Consider the following 25394-nt stretch of genomic DNA (forward strand, 5'->3'; position numbering starts at 1 on the left):
CACCCACCTTATTCCGGATGCTCCTGACGTTGAAGTAGACACACTTCAAACCAGCATCTTGCTTCCCGGTGCCCTCTTTCGAACTTTTAACCCTATCCCTGACCTCACTACTCTCAACATCCAGTACACTGGGACTACAATTTAGGTTCCCATCCTCCTGCTGAATTAGTTTAAACACCCCCGAAGAGCACTAGCAAATCGCCCCCCCCCAGCATATTGGTACCCCTCTGGTTCAGGTGAAGACCATCCTGTTTGTAGAGGTCCTCCCAACTTTTCAAAATACTTTTTTTTTGTTTTCTTGGTTCCCTTTACTTGTCCCAGTACAACCCCACCACTCTCTCACAGTGCTCTCACTGAGCACTGACCTCTGTTCGACTAATAAATTCTGGTATCTCTCACCTTTGTGCAGCTAAAACACTTCCCCAGTCCTCGATGGCACCATGAACACCCCATTTGTCTCATGACCATGACATCTTTGTCAATCTCTCCTTAGCTCTGGCCTACCCCTGACCTTCCGTTCTGCCCCACCCACCTCTGCAACTATATAATTATTACAATTCTATCCCTCGCCAGTTCTGTAGAAGGGTCACATGAACTCCAATTTTTCATACAGTCCGGCAGAAAATAATTTGCTGATCCTCAGGATGCCAGACGGCCGATGACTTTACAGAGCCATCTTGTTCCTTCAGGCTCCTGATCATAGAGGTCGCTCTGTGCCCCTTTTGGAAAAAGAAGAGCAAGCACGTATCATCCTGCTCCACGGAGCAGACTCTGGAACGGAAGGTAACCTTGCAGGCCTCTGAGTTATAGAGCGAGGCTCGCTGGCTCTTCACCTCTTGGAGATCCTCCTTGACATCAACCCCCATCGACTGCAGCTGGAGCAAATTCTGCATACTTTTCTTTCAGTTCATCGAGGTTCTCTGGAGTCAACAGTTTCACATTCAGCTTCCATGTCCCCCTGACCACGCCTGACTTTTCTGCAGGTGGCAGTCGGCCAGTAGGAGACAGTGGTCAGAGAAGAACACCGGCTTGACATCGGTGGACCTGACCGTGAAAGCACAGGACACAAAGAAGAAGTCTACCCTGGAGCGGACGGACCCGTCTGGCGTGACCATGTGTATCTACGCTGCACTCCGTCTGCAGGGTTGCTGAAGACGTCGAGCAGCTTGTCGTCTTTTACCGTTTCCATCAGGAGTCTGCATGTAGCGTCTAGTTTGCCGTTGGCTCTGCCAGATCATCCAGCCGTATCGATGATCTAGTTGAAGTCACCAGCCAGAATGACCGGCTTGGAAGTGACCAACAGCAGTGGGAGTTGCTGAAGGACTGCCAGCCGCTCACTCTTTACGGCCGGGGCATACACATTAATGAGTCTGAGTGGGGCGTTTTTGTAGTTGATGTCTTCTACGAGGAGGCGTGCCCCCACCACCTCCTTAACTCCGGAGATGGTGAAGTTGCCTTCCCGCAGCAGAATACCCAGGCCAGAGGAATGACAATCGTTTCCACCTGACCAGCTGGATGGCCCATGGGACCACCAGCTTGACCAGCGCCTGTAAATTCTGAGGTGCGGAATCCCACACTGCTGCAGGAACACAAGACCGGCTTTCATGTTGGCCGGGTAACTGAGTGTGGCTACACACCGCAAAGTGTCTGTAATGCTTCGCACATTGATCAATGCAATTTTAAACCCCATTTTAAAAAAAAGTAGATTTACCAGTCTCAGAGTCCAGACAATTGGTTGTTCCAGCTGTTGAATGATCACCAGCATAACGGTGGTTTTCACAAACTGTTGCACAATTGTAGGGCTGAGAAGGATGCCCTGGCCTGAACTGGGACCGTGAACTCGACGGGGATGCATTGTGGGGGGGGGGGGGGGGGGGGGGTACTGTAGCCCTGGCGTCCATCGTTACAGTCAGTGGTTGTTGGGGTTGCAGGCCAGTCTTCACCTGGGTTGTTGCTGCTCCTGAATTTCTGGAGCTGGTCTGTGGCCTTGTTTTTAATATCCGGCGTCTGGTGGGCTTTGGTCACATCGCTGTTCCCATCGACCAGAGATTGATGATCTCGGCGTGTTTGATTGTCTTTGCTGTCTGTGGTCTGGGGGTTCTGTACATCCGGTTCCACATTGGTGCTTAGCCTCTTAATTTGAGGCTGATCCTTAGCTTATTCTTCCTATTCGGAGGAGGTTTCGGCGCCATGGCTGTTGGCTGGAAGCTGCCACTTTTTGCCGTTCACCATCAGAGATTTCTTTGTTTTATATTTCTGTTTCTGCTTTCATTTGTCCCTGTTCACCTTTTCTCAGCCCTCTTCATTCTTCATTCCATCCTCTTCCATTGAGTCTTCCTCTTCTGATGAAGTTGGGATTGTGTTATCAGGGTGTGCTGGGGCCTGCGCTTTTTGTTGAGGGGCCTTCTGTTGATTTCCAGCATCCTGTGCTGTGGTTCCTTTGTCGATGGAGGGTGCATGAACCTCCTCTGTGGTTGCCTTTTTGACTCCTCCGCTGATGTGCATATGTTGGCCCGCATTTTGGGCAAGTCCTGTAAAGATGTCCGGCCTCCCCACAGAGGTTGCAGCACTTGTCTTCCTTGCTGTCCTTTGTCATGTGTCCCTCCTGCTTGCAGTTTTTGCAGAAGGTGACATTGCAGTCGGTGGCAACGTGCCCCGTTTTGCCACTGGTGCGGCACACTGGTTGCTGCCCCGCATAATAGAGGTAGCATCGACTTCCTCCAATGGCGAAAGTGGAGGAGTGATGCAGGATGGTTCAGTTACCGTCGGTTCTGAAGGTGACGTTGACCTGGTGGTCACTTGTCGAGATGTGAAAGGTGTCCTTCAGCTGGACGCTGTTACCTTTGAGCTTGATGTAGCTGGCGAGGAAGCTAAGCACTTGAGACATGGACATGTGGGGGTTGTACATGTGCAGTGGTAAGATGCCATTTGGCTGCGACGGTAGCGTGCAGAGAGACTCGGCAGTGAGGATAGAGAGGGAGCCCTGGTTGGCATATTGTTGAAAGGCCTTGAAAAGTTTGATGCAAGCTGCAAGAGTTTTGAAGGTGAGGTGAAAATATGGATTGCTGGGGAATTGTTGTGAGCAGAAGAAATGTGTTGGTTGAAAGTGGCAGCAGGTGCTTGAGGAAGAAATTGTGATGGACAGGCGAGTGTCGTTGAGACTTGATGAGTGTAAGTGGGACAGTGTTTGGCAGTTCCTGGCCTGGTGGTGGGGATGCAGCTGCAGCCATAGGTGAAATGTTGAGTGTAAAGTGTACTGGCGTTCGGTGTAAAGCAGAGGCTCAGAGCAGGACGGAGTTGCAGCAATGGGAACAGAAGTGAAAAAAAAAGCAAAGCTCTAAAGTGGCAATTTGTATGTGCAATCTATTTTTAGAGTTTGAAATTCCCCATGAAGGGGTGGTGTGCACCATTCAAGGAAGTACTGCAATACCAGGTTGATGCGTGGAATGGACGGAGCAAGCCCCTATTCCATATCCCTGCTCTAAAAATCAATTTAATATATGGTCCCCAGATCAGGGACATTCCAGATATTAAACTGAAAAGAACAGAAACTACACTTGATCTTAGCCAAAAGGCCGAGAAGCGATACACGATAGTTTTGAGTTGCCCAAGTGCCGTATGCCTTCCCTCTTTTACAGCAGGCTGACACCATTCAAAGCCTTTTCGATGTAAAGACTGACACTTTCACTCTTGAATTATTGTTTTTATCTTTATTATTGGGACAGGAGATGCATATTTACAGAACTTGCCTCTTTCCGCCTTTTTCAGTCAGTTATGTAGATCACCAGTACGCCACCAATCAGATGGGAGAGGGCGGAGCCTATCCACAAGCACGTCACTGCCGCCTGTGGCTGCTGCAGAGCAAGCTTTTGAAAACACTTGCCTGCAGCAGCAGCAACCAACTCGCCTGGTGCCACTCGCCCTGCCTTTTCCCATAGCCCTGCAAATATTTTCCCTTCTGATAATTATCCCATTGTCTTTTGAAAGGCCAGCTTGAAACTCTCTCATGATGTGGAGATGCGGGCGTTGAACCGCGGTGAGCACAGTAAGAAGTATTACAACACCAGGTTAAAATCCAATAGGTTTGTTTCAAACCACATGCTAACTAACATGCTTGTCTACCCAATCAAATGAGCGAACTGCCATGAAATCCCCACACAGAAGGAAAATAGCAGCAGATACCAGGCGACATTAATGCCTGAAGACTCCCCTGCAAATCACACCCCATCCTGACTCAAACATATATCCTCATTCTTTCACTGTCGCTGAGTCAAAATCCTGAATCTTCCTCCGAACTGCATCGTGGGTGCATCGACTTCTCAGGGGGACTGCAGCTTTTTAAAGAACACAGCTCAGCACCAGCTACTGAAGGCAAGCAGAGATGGTAAATAACTGCTGGCTAACCTGTGGCGCCCATATGCTGTATATGAATTGTTAAAATAGCTAATGTGGTACTGTTGTTTAAGAAAGGTAGCAGGGATAATCCTGGAAACTATAGGCCGGTGAGCCTCACGTGAGTAGGAGGTAAATTATTGGAGAGAATTCTCAGGCACAGGATTTATACCCATTTGGAAGCAAATGAACTCATAAGTGACAGACAGCATGGTTTTGTGAAGGGGAGGTTGTGCCACACTAACCTGATCGAGTTTATTGAGGAGGGAGCAAAGATGATTGTTGAAGGAAAGGCGGAGGATGTTGTTTATATGGACTTCAGTAAAGCCTTTGACAGGGTGCCTCATGGCAGACTGGTACAGAAGGTGAAGTCACACGGGATCAGAGGTGAGGTGGTAAGAGAGATACCGAACTGGCTCAGTCACAGAAGGCAAAGGGTAGCAGTAGAAGGATATTTTACTGAATGGAAGGTTATGACTAGTGGTGGTCCACAGTGATCTGTGCTTGGGCCTCTGCTGTTTGTGGTGTACGTAAACGATTTGGAGGAAAATGTAGACCGTCTGATTAGTAAGTTTGTGGATGACAACAAGGTTGGTGGAGTGGCAGATAGTGTTGAGGATTGTCATAAGATACAGCAAGGCATAGATAGGTTGGAAACTTGGGCAGAGAAATAGCAAATGGATTTTAATCCGGACAAATGTGAGGTAATGCATTTTGGTAGGTCTAACATAGAGGGGAAAAATATCGTAAATGGTAAAACTATTAGGAATACAGAAAGTCAGAGAGATCTAGGCATGCATATCCACAGATCTTTGAAGGTGGCAACACAAGTGGACAAGGTAGTCAAGAAAGCATACGGAATTACCTTCATTGGACAGGGCATTGAGTATAAAATTGGCAAGTCATGCTACAGTTGTATGGTATCTTGCTAAGGCCGCACCTGGAATATTGCACAAATGTCTGGTCACTACACCACCAGAAAGACGTGGAGGCTTTGGAGACACAGAGGAGATTTACCAGGATGTTGTCTGGTCTGGAGGGTGTTAGCTATGTGGAGAGTCTGAATGGACTCGCACTGTTTTCATGAGAAAGACGGAGGTTGAGGGGGTGACCTGATAGAGGTCTACAAGATTAAGAGGGACATGGATAGACTGGATTGGCAGGTACTCTTTCCCAGGGTAGAGGGCTTAATCACCAGGGGGAAAAGCTTGGAGGAGACATGCCAGGCAGGTTTTTTATGCAGAGGATCGTGAGTGCCTGGAACGCATTGCCAGGGAGCTTGTGGAAGCAGAGAGATTAACGGTGTTCAAAAGGCATCTTGACAAACACATGGATGGGATGGGCAGAGACGGATACGGCACAAGGAAGTGCTGAGGGTTTAGGCAAAGGTTGGCAACATGACCGGTAGAGGCCTGGAGGGCCGAATGGCCTGTTCATGTGCTGTATTGTTCTTTGTTCCTTGTTCTTGTACACCAGTAATCGAGAAACCTTTAAGTCCCGCCTCCAGCCGCTGTTTTGTCGGGTGCGCTACGAGTAATTTGACGGAACTCTGGTCTCAGGAAAGCAGGACCTGAAATTGGTTCAGATCCCCATTCATAGTTTAAATGTAATGTTTTACTCTGTTAAATTAAATTATATATAAATGATGATATAAGTTATCTATGTGTAACCTTATGGGTTGAATAGAATGGGAAGATCTGGACTGACATTCAAAGACAACCTTGTGATCAGCACAGTTATAAATGCAGCAAATCTTCCGAGTAAGGATTCAGAACACTGAGGAAGATGGGAAGAGCGGTGCTTTCCCTGCTGTGTTTCCTTCTGATGATTCAGTTCATCACTTCTGATGACATTTCCGCCGAAAAAGGTGCCAGAGTTATAAATTGATCAGATCCCTCATCTTTCAGCAGCTATTGGTCAGAAGTGTTGTAAACGAAATTATTTCCTTCATTTGCCACACTTTTATTACTTATTAATTTTATTATTACACGGCAATTGGACGCTTCTGGCAAGGGGATCAACTCTTCTTGAGCTCTAAATCCCGAGGTGCAGTGGAGGGCAGTCCCTCCAGTCCGAATACCCCATACCGTGCTGTTATTGGGGCTGTATTAAGCACAAACATCAGTGAAGGTTTTAATTCGAATCGGGCTGATGGGTGTCGTGGTGAGAGAACATGTATGTGTGCATGCTCCCGTACATAAGCTGTCATTATCCATTTATCTGGTGGAAGTGGCGCTTCGGAAAGGTGCTGGGGAAGGAGATTTGATGAGTTTCTTCAGGGAATCCTGGAGGTGGCCCACGCACTGCATGGCGGGCTTGGTGGTGGGGGTGGGGTTCTGGGGGAGGGGGGGGGGGGGGGTCAGCGTGGTGTGCAGGAAGTGGAAACCAGTCGGTTTCTCATGGTGGTGTGGAGCTTCATTAATTTTGTGAGAGGGTCACTCACCCAGATCATGGGAGAGTATTTGATCATAAACTCAATTTTGCCTTGCAGACTGCTTTGAGGAATAAGCAGGTGAGTTACCCGCTGTCAAATGAGAAACCTCTGACCTCCCCTTGTGTTCACATGGTTAATCTGGCTAGTCGAAAGACATTTCACCTCTCAGGATAATCTCATCTAGCTAATGCTGGCGGATTCAGCCGCATTAATGCTGTTCAATCTCAAGGGCCGATATTTGGAGTCTCGCCTGTAAAAATGACAGAACAGGGCATTTCACTGACAGAGAAACAAATACACGTGTTTGCTGATCCGATTAACGTGGCAGCTTCCATAGATGGGAGGGGGGGGGGGGGGGGGTGATGCGACCTGCGGTTCAAGGAAAGAAATGACAGTAAATGGGTATCAGTCGAATTAAAAATAGGAACTGAGTGAAAACGTTTTGCGTTACTTTCTCAGGCAACATGGCCAGACACTCCATCCTGTGAAATTCCATTCGCTGTTGGTGGCACTTTGCGACTTGTAGGGTTCCCTATAGTACAGAGCTGGACGTTCACATCCGGATTTTAAAGATCCATTCTTCTTGGTGACCGGCAAGATTCTACAGAAATTGTTCGACATAATTGTTCGAACTTGATATTCCTCTGTTCCAGGTCTCTGAAAGCGGTTGTTATTTGATCCACGCTGCTAACATCCACCTGGGCTGTACTTTAAGGAGAGTGAGTGAGATGTGCAGTTTCATTCAGAGAGTTGAATATATGTGTTTCATCTTTAGTTCGTATAACACCGACAACCCCACAGTTTAAACACTCATTTCTGTTAATTATTTTGCCATCTATAATTCCAGGTATCTGCAGCCTAATTGGAATGGGTAGATGTAAGGTTGGCAGATGTTACAAAGAGGATGTCGAAATCGGACAATGTAAACTACTGGGGTTGTGCTGCGATTTAAATATGTGAACGCTGCAGTGACTGAACTTCAATAGTTCTCAAAATCTCAAAATCAGGAATGAATGGATAACATTCACCTGGGGAAACAAAAACAGTTTGAATGTTCAGATCGTCGAACATCGTGTCTCTGCTGTCTGCATAATTTGCTGTACTCAGAAATAAAATTAAATCTTTGATCATGCCTTATTTCCTTTCAGTATCATGGTGCCTGAGGTCCTTGGAGTGGAATTAGGGTTCAAAATATATAGGAATTTCACGAAACATGAAGGGGGAGAAAACAGCAGGGATCTCGGTGAGAGACTGGGTTTAGGGAGAGTTCGCACAATTATATCTCGCCTACTTCAAGTTATCTCACTTGTATTTTTTAATTCAGTCATACCAGGAGCTAATGTATGATCGCAGACCGTGGAGCAACCAGAGAAAATGGGAACGTTCTCCTGAGATGAGAGATGTACGATAGGGTATTTCAAAGAACAGTCAAAATTATGAAACATCCGAACAGAATGTGAGGAAGAAATGTTTTCCAGTGTTGGCTGGACCTCTATCCGAAGCAATCAGATTTGAGGTCGTTTGTCATACTTGCAGGGCGGATGGTGCAAACTTCACCTTTTACAGAGTGATTTGTTTCATTCTTGAAAACTGTGTCTGTACAGTCCGTGAATGCCTTTCAACATTAGCATTCCGAACAAACTTGCTGGATTAATGGAATTAATATTCCCGAGTTATGGGGAATAGGAGCAAGGAACTCGGAATAATTGGGTTTTTAACGAAGAATTTGGCACATTATAAATGGATACATTTTTTCGTGTGTTGTACCATTCAAAATAATATAATATTCTCTCAAATGCGCAGTATTGTTTACGGTGAAGGTATGACATCCTGGCTGCAATACGTCTATTTCACAGTATATTCGGCATTCCTTTCTCATTGTTAGTTCGAAAGCACCACCTTTCTGTGACTTCTACCATTAACAAGACCAACATTGCAAACAGAAATACCCTCAATTTACAATTCATCGTGAATTAAACATACATTAGGATTTTGTCTGCGTATTTTCTTTAAATCCTGAAACTCCATCTCCAACCCATCACGAATTGTAAACATGGTTTTCATTGTTTTATATCTCAGTTTACTAAACCGCCTGTTCCACATATAACTTTGAGAATCTAATTTTTCTTATGGTTGCCACCCAACAATTCGGTGAGCATTACAAGTTCAGTGAGTCCATACGGAAAGCTCAAAATATTGTGATCTTTCACTTTGAACTGAATGTCCCTCTCTAACATGATGTGGTCACTGTTAGTTAGGTATTCACCGACTGTTAACGTATGAGTACATTTTGACTCAAGATTCGTTATTAAATCAGAATCTTAATTCCACAACATAGTACAGGCATCTTTCCTTACTTCAATCTAAAATATAATAACAGACCTTCCATCCAGGACAAGGTGCCCTGCTTGATTGCTGCTTCTTCCCTGAACATTCAAACCCCCCACCACCGACGAACAGTGGCAGCCGTGTGTACAATCTGCAGGATGCACTGCAGTAACTCACCAAGGTTCCTTAGACAGCACCTTACAAACCCGACCATTACTATCTTCAAGGAAAAGCGCAACAGATACTTGGGAAACCCAACAACTGGAGTTTCCCCTCCAAAGTTTCCCCTCCACAGGGGCAGCAGGGTAGCATGGTGGTTAGCATAAATGCTTCACAGCTCCAGGGTCCCAGGTTCGATTCCCGGCTGGGTCACTGTCTGTGTGGAGTCTGCACGTCCTCCCCCTGTGTGCGTGGGTTTCCTCCGCGTGCTCCGGTTTCCTCCCACAGTCCAAAGATGTGCGGGTTAGGTGGATTGGCCATGCTCAATTGCCCGTAGTGTCCTAATAAAAAAAGTAAGGTTAAGGGGGGGTTGTTGGGTTACGGGTATAAGGTGGATATGTGGGTTTGAGTAGGGTGATCATGGCTCGGCACAACATTGAGGGCCGAAGGGCCTGTTCTGTGCTGTACTGTTCTATGTTCTATGTTCTAAGTCTCTCACCAACCATACTGACTTTGAAATAATTAATCGTTCCTTCACAGTTGCTGGGCAAAATCCTGGAACTCCCTACCTAACTGCACAATGAGTGTGCCTGTACCTCAAGGACTGCAGCGGTTGAAGAAGGCAATGCGCCACCATCTTCTGAAGGGATACTAGGGATGGGCAATAAATGTGGCCTGATCAGCGACGCCCACACTCCGTAAATTAATTTAAAAACAAGTTGAATACATCTTAAAATCAGTCTTTTTCCTAAAAACAGTAAATATGCCGCCGACCTAATGGTGCAAAAGGCGCATATCAGGTTTTTCATAAACCACTGTTATTGACGCCCAACCTCTCCACCAATCTGACTAGATTTCCTCAGTACCCTTCCCTTTCTCCTCGAAACTAATTTATTTTCAAATGAAAAAGTTAGCTTCCAATTTCTGCTCATCTCATTTTTGGTTTGAAGGCCCTCTTCCCCTCAATAGTTCCAAACACATCATGGTCTCTAGATTCAAGTAGAATCTGCAGGTAGTGGTGTCGCCATGCACCTGCTAACCTAGTCATTATAGGCAGCAAGGGCCGCGAATTTGGAAGTTGCTTTCAAATGAGCCATACCGACTTGGCAAAATGTAACCTGTAGATGCTATATATTTAACTCATTGACTGCCAGTGGCAGGGCGATTGCATACTCTAGCTGATGGATGGCTTGCCTCCGAAGCTTCCTGGGATGATGACCGCCTTCGTGAGCATTTTTGAGCTGCATTCATCCAGACACGCGGAGAGGGTTCCATTACACTGGCAAATTCTATTTAATGCATGATGTACCGGCTTTGGATAGTCAGGAGGTAGCGCAGAATTCAAAAGCAATCACCTATGGTCTTTAGTTACGTTTCGTGTCAATGGTGAGACAAGACATTTAAGGGAATATGTGTCGTTGATTTCTGAGATGGCCATTTCTCAAAGTAAGGACAAACGTCTGTCTGACGCTGGGTAGTGTATGTCCAGGCAGATCTCTCCTCGTCCCCGACAAACATTTCCGTCAGGCGCTAATTTGCTTTTCTGAGAGCTGTCCTCAAGAGAGTCTACTGGTTTTGTTTTAATATTCGAAAAATGCATTTTGGTTTACAAGGGTTCCTTTCACGTTCACAATCGTTATTTTATACGGGGATGCACTCACAGAGCGATATCACTCTGTTCACTTTTGCTGAAATATATGGTGTTAGAAGCAACATTATAAGGATTCATCAGAATGTTCAATACTTATCATCCTGCATTAAACTGAAAAAAACAAAATAGAGCACATATAGAAAGCTTTAATTCTCTGGATACCATTGGATTTAAATCGGCATGAAGCAACAGACATAGGTTTGGCACTTTGTATTCCATTTTTGGAAATAACTAACAAGCACACGTCATTGAGTTTGCATTAAAATAAATGGATAATCATTGATATCGAGATATTTCAATACTTTCAGAAGCAGAAGATTCTGGAAGAAAATCAGCATGTGTGGAAACATCTATGCAGCAATTAATTCAGAGCATTGTTTATGTTTTCCAGCATTCACAGTACTTGACATGTATTTGATGGGACATTGTCATGGAATCATATCATAGAATATACGGTGCTGAAGAAGGCCATTCGGCCCATCGAGTCTGCATGGAACGAGCACCCCAATGGAGCCTACACTTCCAACCAATTCCCATAAACCAGTAACTCCACCTACCCTATTTGGACACTGAAGGCAATTTAGCATGGCCAATCCACCAAACCTGCACATTTTTAGACTGTGGAAGGAAACCAGAGCACACGGAGGAAACCCACGCAGACACAGGGAGAACGTGCAGACGCCGCACAGACAGTGACCCAAGCTAGGTATCGAACCTGGGACCCTGGAACTGCGAAGCAACTGTGCTAGCCACTGTGCTACTGTGCTGCCCGTGCTGTTGTTGTGGTTTGAAATCTTTATTTAACCATTTGGTACCTGCCCTGCCAATGCTTAAGAGGCAATGTAGACGCACTGCATGACGCATCATTCCTGGCACACTCTGATTCCTGACATTTTTGAGATGCCCTTCTGTTTGGGTCTTGTCTCCTCAGTTTCAGGGGCTATCCGCTGCTGTCGTGACTGCTGACACATATCTGGCGACCACAGACCGACGCATAGGCCCACTACAATGACCCCCATGCAGTGACCAGGGGTAAGATCGAGCAGTGCTTCGGCCTCCTGAAGATGCCGTTCAGGTATCTGGACTGTTCTGGCGGGGCCTCCAGTATGATGCTGAGATAGCCGCCCACATTTTGTTGGCCTGCTGCATCCTCCATAACTTCACGCAGCAGACGGGCGACATGTTGGAAGAGGAGGATGAAGATCAGGATTTGTCCAATGAGGAGGGTGAGGGTGAGGAGAACAGGGACCCCGGCAGGCAGGAGAGGCTGCATCAAGTGTGGGCCAGGGCCATTACATACCGGGCGCTCTGATTAATTCCAGATTCACCAAGTAGGGGTTGGGTGGGGTGGACTATCCAGGAGCAGAGACTCCACATCCCAACCCCACACTCCGTTACTCCCTCCTCAACCCATCCATCGCCCACCTGCAACTTCATCTGTGATACGTACCTGTCACACTATTGGCTCCGGCTGTGGCACAAGCCGGGGAGGGGGGGAGGAGGGCATCATCGGACCCGCAGGATACAAGACAAGAGGCATGATTAGACCATAGGCTGGGGGAAGTGGGGATAGTTGTGGGGTGGGTGGTGGAGGTGTGGATGTGGTGTGCGTCTGGGTGAGGGTAGTGTGGGTGAGGATTGTGTGTGTGTGTGGGGTGTAAGGATAGTGTGGAAGTGAAAATGGTGTGGGGGTGAAGGTGGGTGTGAGTGAGGTGTAGTGTGGCAGTGGTGTGGAGTTAAGGGTGGATGTTAGTGTGGCGGCGGAGTTGCATTGGATGGGGGTTGGCGCACATGTCACAAGGAACCGCAACTCAGCAAGTTCGCACTTTCTCACCCGGGCTGGTCTCCATCTCAGTGGCCTTCCTTTCCTCCGGGCCAGCAACCAGGTCCAGGGCCCTCTGCACTATGCACGGGAAAGACATATTGACATGTGTTGCTATTGTATGTCATGCCATGGATTGATGAGGGGAGCGTGAGGAAGGTTATGTCAATATCGATTGTGCAATAAATCCTGAATCCCAGATCGTCCATTCGGCTAATAAGGTTGCTCTTCGACAAGGCAGTTCTTCACTAGAGTTCAATATCTAGCCCAAACCACTACGAGATCGGGAACGGGAAACCTGCGTTTCCATGTGCAGAACAATTTATTTGAAACGTTCAAACTAAATATGTATCTCAGTGGCTCATTTATGTTCATATTCTCTCAGTTTGCCAGTTAACAGCGCAGCATGTTTTATGCGTTTTCTTTTATTTTTCATTCTTTTAATGTCAGACATTGTTGCAATTGTGGGGTTACTGGGTTACGCGCAGAAGTTGGAAATGTTGGTTTGGGTAGAACAAAGAACAAAGAAAATTACAGCCCAGGAACAGGCCCTTCGGCCATCCCAGCCTGCGCCGATCCAGATCCTTTAACTTAACCTGTCGCCTATTTTCCAAGGTCTACTTCCCTCTGTTCCCGCCTGTTCATATACCTGTCTAGATGCCTCTTAAATGATGCTATCGTGCCCGCCTCTACCACCTCCGCTGGTAAAGCGTTCCAGGCACCCACCACCCTCTGCGTAAAAAACTTTCCACGCACATCTCCCTTAAACTTTCCCCCTCTCACCTTGAAATCGTGACCCCTTGTAACTGACACCCCCACTCTTGGGAAAAGCTTGTTGCTATCCACCCTTTCCATACCTCTCATAATTTTGTAGACCTCAATCAGGTCCCCCCTCAACCTCCGTCTTTCCAACGAAAACAATCCTAATCTACTCAACCTTTCTTCAAGCTAGCACCCTCCATACCAGGCAACATCCTGGCGAACCTCCTCTGCACCCTCTCCAAAGCATCCACATCCTTCTGGTAATGTGGCGACCAGAACTGCACGCAGTATTCCAAATGTGGCCGAATCAAAGTCCTGTACAACTGTAACATGACCTGCCAACTCTTGTACTCAATACCCCGTCCGATGAAGGCAAGCTTGCTGTATGCCTTCTTGACCACTCTATCAACCTGCGTTGCCACCTTCAGGGTACAATGGACCTGAACTCCCAGATCTCTCTGTACATCAATTTTCACCAAGACCCTTCCATTGACCATGTAGTCCGCTCTTGAATTTGATCTTCCAAAATCCATCACCTCGCATTTGCCTGGATTGAACTCCATCTGCCATTTATCTGCCCAACTCTCCAATCTATCTATATTTTGTTGCATTTTTTGACAGTGCTCCTCGCTATCTGCAAATCCACCAATCTTAGTATCATCTGCAACTTGCTAATCAGACCACCTATACCTTCCTCCAGGTCATTTGTGTAGATCACACACAGCAGTGGTCCGAGTACGGATCCCTGTGGAACACCACTAGTCACCCTTCTCCATTTTGAGACACTCCTTTCCACCACTACTCTCTGTCTCCTGTTGCCCAGCCAGTTCTTTATCCATCTAGCTAGTACACCCTGAACCCCTTACGACTTCAATTTTTCCATCAACCTGCCATGGGAAACCTTATCAAACGCTTTACTAAAGTCCAGGTATATGACATCTACAGCCCTTCCCTCATCAATTAACTTTGTCACTTCCTCAAATAATTCTATTAGGTTTATAAGACATGGCCTCCCCTGCACAAAACCATTCTGCCTATCACTGATAAGTCTATTTTCTTCCAGATATGAATAGATCCTATCCCTCAGTATCTTCTCCAACAGTTTGCCGACCAGTGACGTCAAGATCACAGGTCTATAATTCCCTGGATTATCCCTGCTACCCTTCTTAAACAAAGGGACAACATTAGCAATTCTCCAGTCCTCTGGGACCTCACCCATGCTCAACAATGCTGCAAAGATGTTTGTTAAAGCCCCAGCTATTTCAACCCTCTCTTCCCTCAGTAACCTGGGATAGATCCCATCCGGTCCTGTGGACTTGTCCACCTTAATGTCTTTTAGAACACCCAAAACTTCCCCTTTCCGTATGACAACTTGACCTAGAGTATTTAAACGTCCATCCCTAGCCTCAACATCCGTCTTGTCTCTCTCCTTTGTGAATACCGATGCAAAGTACTCATTAAGTGGTGATCATAGATAGGAGCTTCAGGGAAGTAGTTACACCAAAGACTGGAGATAGATGGGTAACTGCAAGAGGGACTGGGAAGAAGCAGTCAGTGCAGGGACCCCCTGCGGTCGTTCCCCTGAGTAACAAGTATACCGTTTTGGATACTTGTGGGGGGGACGACTTACCAGGGGTAAGCCATGGGGTACGGGCCTCTGGCACGGAGTCTGTCCCTGTTGCTCAGAAGGCAAGGGGGGAAAGGAGTAGAACATTAGTAATTGGGGACTCAATAGTCAGGGGCACAGATAGGAGATTTTGTGGGAGCGAGAGAGACTCACGTTTGGTATGTTGCCTCCCAGGTGCAAGGGTACATGATGTCTCGGATCGTGTTTTCCGGGTCCTTAAGGGGGAGGGGGAGCAGCCCCAAGTCGTAGTCCACATTGGCACTAACGACATAGGTAGGAAAGGGGACAAGGATGTCAGGCAGGCCTTTAGGGAGCTAGGATGGAAGCTCAGAGTGAGAACAAACAGAGTTGTTATCTCTGGGTTGTTGCCCGTGCCACGTGATAGTGAGACGAGGAATAGGGAGAGAGAGCAATTAAACACGTGGCTACAGGGATGGTGCAGGCGGGAGGGATTCAGATTTCTGGATAACTGGGGCTCTCTGGGGAAGGTGGGACCTCTATAGACAGGATGGTCTACATCTGAACCTGAGGGGCACCAATATCCTGGGGGGGAGATTTGTTAGTGCTCTTTGGGGGGGTGTAAACTAATTCAGCAGGGGCATGGGAACCTGGATTATAGTTTTGGGGTATGGGAGATTGAGAGTATAGAGGTCAGGAGCACAGATTTGACTTCGCAGGAGGGTGCCAGTGTTCAGGTAGGTGGTTTGAAGTGTGTCTACTTCAATGCCAGGAGTATACGAAATAAGGTAGGGGAACTGGCAGCATTGGTTGGTACCTGGGACTTCGATGTTGTGGCCATTTCAGAGACATGGTTAGAGCAGGGACAGGAATGGTTGTTGCAGGTTCCGGGGTTTAGGTGTTTCAGTAAGCTCAGAGAAGGGGGCAAAAGAGGGGGAAGTGTGGCGCTGCTAGTCAAGGGCAGTATTACGGTGGCAGAAAGGATGCTAGATGGAGACTCTTCTTCCGAGGTAGTATGGGCTGAGGTTAGAAACAGGAAAGGAGAGGTCACCCTGTTGGGAGTTTTCTATAGGCCACCTAATAGTTCTAGGGATGTAGAGGAAAGGATGGCGAAGATGATTCTGGAAAAGAGCGAAAGTAACAGGGTAGTTGTTATGGGAGACTTTAACTTTCCAAATATTGACTGGAAAAGATATAGTTCGAGTACATTACATGGGTCGTTCTTTGTACAATGTGTGCAGGAGGGTTTCCTGACACAATATGTTGACAGGCCAACAAGAGGCGAGGCCACATTGGATTTGGTTTTGGGTAATGAACCAGGCCAGGTGTTAGATCTGGAGGTAGGTGAACTCTTTGGAAACAGTGACCATAATTCGGTGACCTTTACATTAGTGATGGAAAGGGATAAGTATACCCCGCAGGGCAAGAGTTATAGCTGGGGAAAGGGCAATTATGATGCCATTAGACATGACTTAGGATGTGTAGGTTGGAGAAGTAGGCTGCAAGGGTTGGGCACACTGGATATGTGGAGCTTGTTCAAGGAACAGCTATTGCGTGTTCTTGATAAGTACGTACCAGTCAGGCAGGGAGGAATGGGTAGAGCGAGGGAACCGTGGTTTACCAAAGAAGTGGAATCTCTTGTTAAGAGGAAGGAGGAGGCCTATGTGAAGATGAGGCGTGAAGTTTCAGTTGGGGCGCTTGATAGTTACAAGGAAGCGAGGAAGGATCTAAAGAGAGAGCTAAGACGAGCAAGGAGGGGACATGAGAAGACTTTGGCAGGTAGGATCAAGGAAAACCCAAAAGCTTTCTATAGGTATGTCAGGAATAAAAGAATGACTAGGGTAAGAGTAGGGCCAGTCAAGGACAGTGGTGGGAAGTTGTGTGTGGAGGCTGAGGAGATAAGCGAGATACTAAATGAATACTTTTCATCAGTATTCACTCAGGAAAAAGATAATGTTGTGGAGGAGAATGCTGAGACCCAGGCTATTAGAATAGATGGCATTGAGGTGCGTAGGGAAGAAGTGTTAGCAATTCTGGACAAGGTGAAAATAGATAAATCCCCGGGGCCTGATGGGATTTATCCTAGGATTCTCTGGGAAGCCAGGGAAGAGATTGCTGAGCCTTTGGCTTTGATTTTTATGTCATCATTGGCTACAGGAATAGTGCCAGAGGATTGGAGGGTAGCAAATGTGGTCCCTTTGTTCAAGAAGGGGAGTAGAGATAACCCCGGTATCTATAGTCCGGTGAGCCTCACGTCTGTTGTGGGTAAAGTCTTGGAGAGGATTATAAAAGATACGATTTATAATCATCTAGATAGGAATAATATGATTAGGGATAGTCAGCATGGTTTTGTGAAGGGTAGGTCATGCCTCACAAACCTTATCGAGTTCTTTGAGAAGGTAACAGAACAGGTAGACGAGGGTAGAGCAGTTGATGTGGTGTATATGGATTTCAGTAAAGCGTTTGATAAGGTTCCCCACGGTCGGATATTGCAGAAAATACGGAGGCTGGGGATCGAGGGTGATTTAGAGATGTGGATCAGAAATTGGCTAGTTGAAAGAAGACAGATGGTGGTGGTTGATGGCAAATGTTCAGAATGGAGTTCAGTTACGAGTGGCGTACCACAAGGATCTGTTCTGGGGCCGTTGCTGTTTGTCATTTTTATAAATGACCTAGAGGAGGGCACAGAAGGTTGGGTGAGTAAATTTGCAGACGACACTAAAGTCGGTGGAGTTGTAGACAGTGTGGAAGGATGTTGCAGGTTACAGAGGGACATAGATAAGCTGCAGAGCTGGGCTGAGAGGTGGCAAATGGAGTTTAATGTAGAGAAGTGTGAGGTGATTCACTTTGGAAAGAAAAACAGGAATGCGGAATATTTGGCAGTGTGGATGAGCAGAGGGATCTCGGTGTCCATGTACATAGATCCCTGAAAGTTGCCACCCAGGTTGATAGGGTTGTGAAGAAGGCCTATGGTGTGTTGGCCTTTATCGGTAGAGGGATTGAGTTCCGGAGCCATGAGGTCATGTTGCAGCTGTACAAAACTCTGGTACGGCCGCATTTGGAGTATTGCGTACAGTTCTGGTCGCCTCATTATAGGAAGGACGTGGAAGCTTTGGAACGGGTGCAGAGGAGATTTACCAGGATGTTGCCTGGTATGGAGGGAAAATCTTATGAGGAAAGGCTGATGGACTTGAGGTTGTTCTCGTTAGAGAGAAGAAGGTTAAGAGGTGACTTAATAGAGGCATACAAAATGATCAGAGGGTTAGATAGGGTGGACAGTGAGAGCCTTCTCCCGCGGATGGAGGTGGCTAGCACGAGGGGACATAGCCTTAAATTGAGGGGTAAGAGATATAGGACAGACGTCAGAGGTAGGTTTTTTACGCAAAGAGTGGTGAGGCCATGGAATGCCCTACCTGCAACAGTAGTGACCTCGCCAACCTTGAGGGCATTTAAAAGTTTATTGGATAAGCATATGGATGATAATGGCATAGTGTAGGTTAGATGGCCTTTAGTTTTTGACTTCCCATGTCGGTGCAACATCGTGGGCCGAAGGGCCTGTACTGCACTGTATCATTATAGGGTTGTGAAGAAGGCCTATGGTGTGTTGGCCTTTATTGGTAGAGGGATTGAGTTCCGGAGCCATGAGGTCATGTTGCAGCTGTACAAAACTCTGGTACGGCCGCATTTGGAGTATTGCGTACAGTTCTGGTCGCCTCATTATAGGAAGGACGTGGAAGCTTTGGAACGGGTGCAGAGGAGATTTACCAGGATGTTGCCTGGTATGGAGGGAAAATCTTATGAGGAAAGGCTCTATGTTGAGAAATGTTCTATGTTAAGAATCTCATCCATTTCCTCTGAGTCCACGCATCAATTTCCTCTTTTGTCTTTGAGTGGGCCAATCCTTTCTCTAGTTGCCGTCTTGCTCCTTACATACGAATAAAAGGCTTTGGGATTTTCCTTAACCCTGTTAGCCAAAAATATTTCATGACCCCTTTTAGCCCTTTTTATTGCGCTTTTGAGATTCGTCCTACTTTCCCGATATTCCTCCAAAACTTCATCAGTTTTGAGTTCCCTCGATCCTATATATGCTTCCTTTTTCATCTTAGCTAGTCTCACAATTTCACCCGTCATCCATGGTTCCCTAATCTTGCCATTTCTATCTTTCATTTTCACAGGAACATGTCTGTCCTGCACTCTAATCAACCTTTCCTTAAAAGACTCCCACATTTCAAATGTGGATTTACCCTTAAACAGCTGCTCCCAATCCACATTCCCTAGCTCCTGCCGAATTTTGTTATACTCTGCCTTTCCCCAATTTAGTAATCTTCCTTTCGTACCACTCTTGTCCTTGTCCATGAGTATTCTAAAACTTACGGAATTATAATCGCTATTCCCAAAGTAATCATCAACCACCTGGCCGGGATCATTCCCTGGGGTAGGGTGCTCTTTCCAAGTGCCGCTCCAGACTCGATGGGCCGAATGGGCTCCTTCAGCACTGTAAATTCTATGATTCTATGAATTAAAAATACCCTCCAAATGTCTTTTCTCTGAGCACAGGGCGTCTGTCTTTAACCAGTTGTGGTTAGCGAGAGTTAGATTTTAAATTATTGAGAAGCCATGTGTCGCGCTGGGTAACTATTCATAGCTAGAAACGGAACATCCTGTTCTCTCCTGGCTTCCACAACATTTGTCAGCCAGCTGCTCAGGGTAAAATCTATACCATAATATGAAACATATTAATTGAGTTAATTGTTATCTTGGAAAAACTGTTCTCATTGAAGGAGGGGAAATGAAACCTGTCCAAATGTGTCTTCAGATGCTAACATATTCCAAGTTACCGGCAATTCCACTGAAAATAACTTTGCCTCCTGTTAAAACATCAAGTAATCTGAACACATGTTAAACGTGTCTGTCCCTTTCTCCCATGCTTCAACTAATTTACTGTAATTATTTTGCGGCGTAATTATCGCATTAAAGGCTTCAAGTAATTAATTCAGAATGCTGTTTCAGGTCATTCTCACGTCAATAAATACACACACATACCAAGGGTCTGGCAGATGGAATACAATGTTGACTAATGTGAGGTTATCCATTTTGGTAGGAATAACAGCAAATGGGATTATTATTTAAATGATAAAATATTAAAGCATGCCACTATGCAGAGAGACCTGGGTGTGCGAGTGCATGAGTCACAGAAAGTTAGTTTACAGGTGCAACAGGTGATTAAGAAGACAAATGGAATTTTGTCCTTCATTGCTAGAGGGATGGAGTTTAAGACTAGGGATGTTATGTTGCAATTGTGTAAGGTGTTAGTGAGGCCACACCCGGAGTATTTTGTTCAGTTTTGGTCTCCATACTTGAGAAGGGACGTACTGGCACAGGTGGGTGTGCAGAGGAGATTCAGTAGGTTAATCCCAGAGCTGAAGGGGTTGGATTATGAGGAGAGGTTGAGTAGACTGGTACTGTACTCGTTGGAATTTAGAAGGATGCGGAGTGATCTTATAGAAACATTTAAAATTATGAAGGGAATAGATAGGATAGATGCGGGCAGGTTGTTTCCACTGGCGGGTGAAAGCAGAACTAGGGGACATAGCCTCAAAATAAGGGGAAGTAGATTTAGGACTGAGTTTAGGAGGAACTTCTTCACCCAAAGGGTTGTGAATCTATGGAATAAGTTGCCCAGTGAAGCAGTTGATGCTCCTTCGTTTAATGTTTTTAAGGTAAAGATAGATAGTTTTTTTGAAGAATAAAGGGATTAAGGGTTATGGCGTTCGGGCCGGAAAGTGGAGCTGAGTCCACAAAAGATCAGCCATGATCTCATTGAATGGCGGAGCAGGCTCGAGGGGCCAGATGGCTTACTCCTGCTCCTAGTTCTTATGTTCCTATGCCTAGATTCTCTTGTTGTAGATTATCATCGTTTGGTACTTGTGTCGTGCCCTATGTCCGAAGGAATATCAATGCTGGAGCAGCTAAAGGTATTGTGCTAATTTTGAACCCGTGATGAGTGCCTAAAGCGATGTCCTGCTGTTGAACTGTCTGACCTCGAATAAAAACTATCATGACCCTACAGTTTTAGGAACGATGGCAGCCAATTGGTAGCTAACCCCTGTTTTCTATTGCTTTCACTTTCATCAACCTTCTTAACGTCTGCAGACGTCATTGATGTTTTCATGGCAAGGGCAGACATTCTCAGAGGAATCATAGTTATAAACTCACAGAGATTTACAGCATAGAAAAAAAGGTTCGGCCATCAGTCGTGCATCTATTCTCATCCCATTTGCCAGCACTCTGTCTGTAACCGTTAATGCTCTGGTGTGTCAAATGTTCATCGAAATGTTGCGTCAGTTCCTGCATCTCCCACACTTCCAAGTAGTGAGTTACAGATTCCCAGCACCATCTGCGTGAAAATATTTATTCTTCAAATAGCCACAAATATGTTGCTCCTGACCTTTATTCTATGCCACCAAGTTATTGACCATGCTTCTCAGGGTAACGTAGTTCCTTCCTATCTATCCTACCTGAGCAACTCAAATCAAATTGTTTACACCTCAATCATGTTTCACCTCAGCCATCTTACTGCAAGGAAAACAAACTAAGCCTAACCAGCCTCTCTTTGTCGCTGTGACTCGCCAGGCCAGGAACCATCTTGGTGAATCTGCTCTGCACCATCCTTCGTGTAAGCAAACCGTTATGTTGAAGTGTGTTTCATAGAAACATAGGCACATAGATTTTAGGTGCAGGAGTAGGCCATTCGGCCCATCAAGCCTGCACCACCATTCAGTATCATCATGGCTGACCGTGCAAATTCAGTATCCCACTCCCACTTTCTCTCCAGATCCCTTGATCCCTTTCGCCACTAGGCTGACTCCAGCTCCTTCTTGAATATATCAAACGGACTGTCGCCAACAGCTTTCTGTGGTAGATAATTCCACAGGTTTATGGGCGGCACGGTAGCACTGTAGTTAGCACAGTTGCTTCCCAGCTCCTGGGTCCCAGGTTTGATTCTCAGCTTGGGTCACTGTCTGTGCGGAGTCTGCATATTCTCCCCGTGTCTGCATGGGTTTCCTCTGGGTGCTCCAGTGTCCTCCCACAGTCCAAAGATGTGCAGGTTAGATGGATTAGCCATGCTAAATTGCCCTTAGTGTCCAAGTAATGTTAGATTGTGCTGGGTTACGGGGATAGGGTGGATGTGGGGGCTTAGATAGGGTGATCTTCCCATGGGCCTGTGCAGTCTCGTTTTGCCGAATGGCCTCCTTCTGTACTGTAAATCCCAATATTCCATGATTCTGTGAGGGAAGACGTTCTTCGTCCTCTCAGTCCTGAAAGAGGACTCATACTTAGACAGTGGCCCCTAGATCTCAATGTCCCCAACATCGGGAGCATTCTTCCCGTATCTATCCTGTCCAGTCTCAACATGATTTTCTATGTTTCTTTGAGAACCTCCCTCATTCTTCTAAACTCCAGTGCGTAAACGCCTATTTGATTTAGTCTTTCTTCATATGTCCATCCTGCCATCACGGGAACTAGTGTGGTGAACCGTTGTTGGACATCCCCAATATCAAGAATATCCTTCCTCAAACATGGAGACCAAAACTGCACACTCTACTCAGGGTGTGGCCTTACCAAGACCCTGTACGGCTGCAGCAAGATACCCTACTCCTGAACTCAAATCCTCTCGTTCTGAAGGCAAGTTTGTCATTAGCTTTCCTTATCACACGCCACACCTGCATGTAAACTTTGAGTGATTGTTCCACCGTGCTACCCATGTCTCGTTGTCTTTCCCTTTTCCTAAACTGCCACTGATCAGATAATAACATGCTTCACTGTTTTTGTCACTAAAGTGGATAACCTTTCATTTAGCCACAATATACTGCCAAGTATTTGCCCACTCCGCCGCCCTGCCCAATTCACCCTGCAGCCTCTTTGCATCCTCCTCACAGCATAAACTGCCACCCAGCTTAGTGTCATCTGCACATTTGGAGACATTTCATGCAATTGCTTCGTCCAAATCCTTAGTGTATATTGTGAACAGCTGGGGTCCCAGCACTGAACACTGTGGTACACCGGAAATCACTGCCTTCTACTCTGAAAACGACCTGTTTATTCCAACTCTCTGCTTTCTGTCTGCCAATCAGTTCTCTCTCTACACGAAGACACTACACCCAACACTTTAAATTGAGCTTGGATTTTTCTCACTAATCTCCTGTGTGCGATCTTGTCAAAAGCCTAGTTAAAATCCAGAGGCACAACAACCACTGGTTCACCCTTGTCCACACTAGTGGTCTTCTCCTCAAAAAATTCCAGAAGATTTCTCAAGTTTGACTTTCCGTTAGTGAATCCAGAAGGATTTGGGCAGTTCCTGCCCTACTTTCCAAATGCTCGATTAATTAATCCTGAATAACCGACTCCAGCATTTTCCCCACCACCGATGTCAAGTTACCCAGTCTATAATTGCCTGTTTTCTCTCTCCCTCTTTTTTCAATCCACTGGAACTCTTCAATTTCTGGAGAATGCTGAAAAATGGTCAACAGTGCATCCACTATTTCTAGGGCCACTTTCTTAAGTGCTCTGAGATGCAGAGCATCAGGCATTGGGGATTTATCTGGTTTTAATCCCGTCAACTGCCCTATAGTTTCCTGTCAAAGGGTTTCCAGCAGTTCCTCTTTCACGCTAGATCTCTGTTGCCTAGTATTTTTGTCCTGCTTAGTGAAGACAGATCCCAAATATTTGTTCAACGTGTCTGCCATCTCTCTGATGCCCCATCATGGATTCACCTGATTCCAACTGTAAAGGATCTACATTTGTCTTCACCAGTCTTTTTCTCATCACATATCTATGGAAGCTTTTGCAGTCAGTTTTTAAGTTTTCTGCAAGCTTACTCTCGTAATCTATTTCCCCCTTCTGAATTAAACCCTTTGTCCTTGTATGCTGAACTTTAACTTTATCCTAATCCTCAGGTTGATACTTTTTCTGGCCAATGTATATGCCTCCTCTTTGGTTTTAACGCCCATCCCTGATTTCTTATGTTAACCATGGCTGAGCCACCTTCCTCTTCTACTCTTGCACCAGGTATGTGTGTTTCATTGTTGTTCATCCATGTGTACTTGCAATGCCTGCCAATGTCTATCCGCTGTCAATCCTTTAAGTATCATTTCCCAGTTTATCTGAGCCAATGCATGTCTCATACCATCAAAGTTAGCTTTCTTTAAGTTCAGGACCCTAGTCTCATACTTAACTGTGTCACTCTCCATCTTAATGAAGATTTCTGTCATATGATGGTCACTCTTCCGTAACGTTGTTAATTGATCCTCTCTATTGCACAATACCTAGTCTAATTTGGCTGCTTTCTAGTTGCTTCCTAGACATATTGGTCGAGAAAACCATCCCTTGTACATTCCAGGAAATTTCCCTCCATCGCATTTCTACCAGCCCAATCGATATGCAGATTGAAGTCACCCATAATAACAACTGCACCCCTCTAATTACATGTTTGTTGTCAACCTCACAACTGAGAAATGAGGAGGGAAAAGTAGATGTACCTTCTCATCGCCCAGTTGTATTGTAACCTAATTGATCGAATGTGAAAGGGGTGGATTTTAATAGATACACCCCTGCACTGGAAAGAGCGCTGGAAAAGCTCAATAAGCTTTCTCACGCCTATCTAGAGAGCCCCACACCCTGACACCCCGTCCCACCGCTTGCTGGACACTGCAGCTGACCTGAAGATAATAAAGGAAGAAAAATAGGTCTTAAAATTCAAACGTAACAAATGGTTTCATGCCTAAAATACATTCAACTTGTTCAAATTTGTAAGATTGGATTTGGGGTTTACATTAAGCCACTGAAGATGTCCAGGCCAGTCCCTCCGAGGTAAGCTTGGCAGTGATCCGTTTTCAATTTTATAAAAGTTTGAAAAAAATCCTGAAATAATTTTTTCAAGCACTGGAACATTAGAAATGTAAATCAGTTTAAAGGGCAAGATAGGTTAAAGGAAAGAAACTCGAGCAGAATCAAAATAATAGCACAATACACGTTTTTAGATTAGTAAACGGACGCAATTGGGTGCCACTTTGTTCCGCCCCCTCTCCGCCCCTTTAGGTTCTGTAGGAAAATTGACCATTTCAGCAGGGAGCTGGTTTGTTCTAAACGCTCCTGGGCTCTCATTTTGAGTCCCACAAAGTAAATGAATTAATTTCGTCAACCACAATGTTTCGTCATTCTTTTGACACCAAAAGTATCGCTGAAGTGACAAGTGGGTCCG

General features: G+C 45.8%; 1 non-coding gene across 1 annotated transcript; it reads right to left on the minus strand.

Moving 5' to 3' along the window:
• Positions 1 to 3396: 3396 nt before the first annotated feature.
• LOC119955339 lies at positions 3397 to 3587 on the minus strand. The gene has a single exon (XR_005458440.1). It is a non-coding gene; the product is annotated as a U2 spliceosomal RNA (small nuclear RNA).
• Positions 3588 to 25394: the final 21807 nt, after the last annotated feature.

Source organism: Scyliorhinus canicula, chromosome 20 (assembly GCF_902713615.1).
Source record: "Scyliorhinus canicula chromosome 20, sScyCan1.1, whole genome shotgun sequence".
NCBI classification, from domain to species: domain Eukaryota; kingdom Metazoa; phylum Chordata; class Chondrichthyes; order Carcharhiniformes; family Scyliorhinidae; genus Scyliorhinus; species Scyliorhinus canicula.